We start from the raw sequence: 3,171 nt of genomic DNA, 5'->3' as shown, positions 1-3,171 counted from the left end.
GCCCTTATGATATTTGCTTTGCAATTTCCTCCCCTCATTCTATGGGTTGTCCTTTCACACTCTTGAGAGTATACTTTGATGTACAAAAGTTTTATATTTACATGAAGTTCAATTAATCTGTCCTTTTTTTCTTTTGTTTCTTCTGTTGTTGGGGTTATATATAAAACGCATAGCCTGAGTGACATGAGAATCATGGTGGAGTGAGAGATGTCACCGGATCTCTCCCCTTGAAACAATAAGCTGAACATCTAAAACAACAAAAAACACACAACCTACACATAAGCACGTCTGAGTAAGGGATCTGTGAATAAGAGCTACCACATGTCAGAATACCAGGAGTTGGGTGGTAGACTGGGAGAAACAAAGAAGTAGACTCTCATATCTGGAGCTCCCTGCAGGAGGAAATAGAGGGGAGAAGGTGTGGCAGGTTCATTTTTAAGAAAAAGAAAAGTCATAATTAAGTTTTTATATAAAGTGAGGATCCTAGAAGCTTAGACACCACCTACTGGAAACCAAAAGAAAAAATGCCATCTTAACAACAGGTTAAGGAGAGACCATTATATAATAAATCTTCCTTCTGGAGGAAAAAAACAGAATACACAGTCATTAATGCCCAGGCGGAGAAATAGTCCATTAAACACCATGATTAACCAAGGTGACAAGGCAGCTCAGAGAGAAAAAGAAAATTCTCCAGAAAATAAGCTTACAAACATAGAAATATGCAACTTAAATGACAGAGAATTCGGGATGGTACTTCTGAAAAAAACTCGATGAGATCCAAAATAATTCATATCAATAATTTCAAGAATTGAATAAAAAACAACAACAACAACTAGATGAGCAGAATGAGTTCTTTAGAAAGGAGATTGAAACCCTCAAAAAGAACCAAATAGAACTTCTGGAGTTGAATAACATACAGAAAGAAATAAAAAATGAAATAGCAAGCTTGGGAAATAGGAGGAAAGGATCAGTGATAGCGAAGACAGAAACCTAGAAATAAGTCAGAAAGAAGAAGAGAGAAACCAAAAAAATGAAAAATAATGAAAGAGAAACACAAGAATTAGCTGATACCATCAGGAGAGGAAAAAAAAAAACAATGGACATTCTTGAAGGGGAGGAAAAAAAAAAGGAGTTAGAAGGCATTTTCAGACAAATAGTCAATGTAAATTTCCCAAATCTAAGAAATCAAGAAGTCAACAGAACACCCAATTATCTCAAACAAAAGGCCTTCTCCAAGACAAATTATATTAAAATTATCAAAAGTCAATGACAGAGAAAGAATCTCAGGGCAGTCGAGGAAAAGAGGACAGTAACCTATAAAGGAAGACCCATTAGATTATCATCAGACTTCTCAGCACAAACCTTACAAAACAGAAAGGAGTGGAATTAAATATTCAAACTAATAAATGAAGGGAACTACCAGCTAAGAATAATGTATCCAGCAAAGCTATCCTTTAGATATGAAGGAGAAATAAATACTTTTCCAGACATAGAAAAATTGAGGGAATTCTTCACTACAAGACCTGTTCTACAGGAAATACTGAAAGAGGTCAGCTCACCTAAAATGAAATGATGAAAAAAAAACATAATTGAATATGTCGACTAGCAGGAAGATAGAAGTAGAAGAGTGCAACCCTTACTAAGAACAGGGCATTATAAGCTTAAAAAATAAAAGAGATTTGCTATAGCAAGATAGTAATGAAAGTTCAGCATATAGAGGGACAAATTGAGATAACAATGAATTAAAAAGGGAGGATTCAAAGATTCAAATTCACAAAGGGGAATGAAGATAGGGATATGCAGAAGAAAATGGATTACTATGTATATATAACTATTCTCTACATATTCATAATGGTAACCATACACCAAAGATTCAGAACTGAAGTATATAACATAAAACAAGAAGGACCAGAGGGAAAATGCACAAAACCAAGACAAAATAAAGAAAGAAAGAAGAAAAAAAACAAAAAACAGAAACACAATAACGAGGAAGTAATGGAAATACCAAGCTACCGAAAAGCAAAAGACAAATTGGCTATAGTAAAACCTCATATTTCAATAATCACCCTAAATGTAAATAGACTGAACTCACCAATAAAAAGGCACAGAGTTGCAGAATGGATCAAAAATCAAAACCCAAGCATATGCTGCCTCCAAGAGATACATCTTAGCTTCAAAGACAAATATAGATTCAAAGTGATAGGGCGGAAATTGATATTTCAAGCAAATGACATTCAGAGAAAAGTGGGAGTAGCAGTACTAATATCAGACGAAATAGACTTCAAAATAAAAAAGGTAAAGAAAGATACTAAGGGACACTTTATAATGATAAAGGGAATCATGTACCAAGAAGACATACTTATTAATATCTATGCTTCCAATCAGGGACCCTCAAAATATATAAAGCAATTACTAACCAATCTAAATGGAGAAACAGACCTAAACACTATCATAGTAGGTGACCTATATACTCCACTGTCAGATATAGACAGATCATCCAAGCAGAAAATGAATAAGAAAATAACAACTTTAAATGACACATTAGACCTACTGGATTTAATTGACATTTATAGAGCCTTTCATCCTCAAACAACTGGTTATACATTCTTCTCTAGTGCACGTGGAATGTTCTCACGGTTTGATCATATACAGGGACACAGAGATAGCCTCAACAAATATTACAGTGCTGAAATCTTTTCAACCATGCTCTCTTATCATAATGCATTGGCTTGGATGATCACCTGTAAAAAGAAAGCAGGAAGAACCACATATACATGGAGATTAAACAACATGCTACTGAAGAATGACTGGGTCAGAGAAGAAATAAAATGACAAATGAAGAAATAAATAGAAACAAACGATAATGACAGTACGACATATCAAAACTTTTGGGACACGGCAAAAGTAGTAAGAAGAGGAAAGTTCATATCATTAAAGGCCTAATTTAAAAAACATAATGAGCCCATATAAACAATCTAACACTTCATCTTAAAAAACAAACAAACAAAAAAACTAGAAAAGGAAGGACACATGAAGCCTAAAGTCAGCAGAAAGAAAGAAATAATCAATTTAGAGAAGAATTAAATAAAATTGAAAACAAACAAACAAAAAACAATAGAAAAAATAAATGCAACAAAGAGCTGGTTCTTTGAGAAGATTAATAAAATTGAC

This window comes from Pteropus vampyrus, unplaced genomic scaffold, assembly GCF_000151845.1.
Source record: "Pteropus vampyrus isolate Shadow unplaced genomic scaffold, Pvam_2.0 Scaffold244, whole genome shotgun sequence".
NCBI classification, from domain to species: Eukaryota; Metazoa; Chordata; class Mammalia; order Chiroptera; family Pteropodidae; genus Pteropus; species Pteropus vampyrus.
This window is presented reverse-complemented; position numbering follows the sequence as displayed.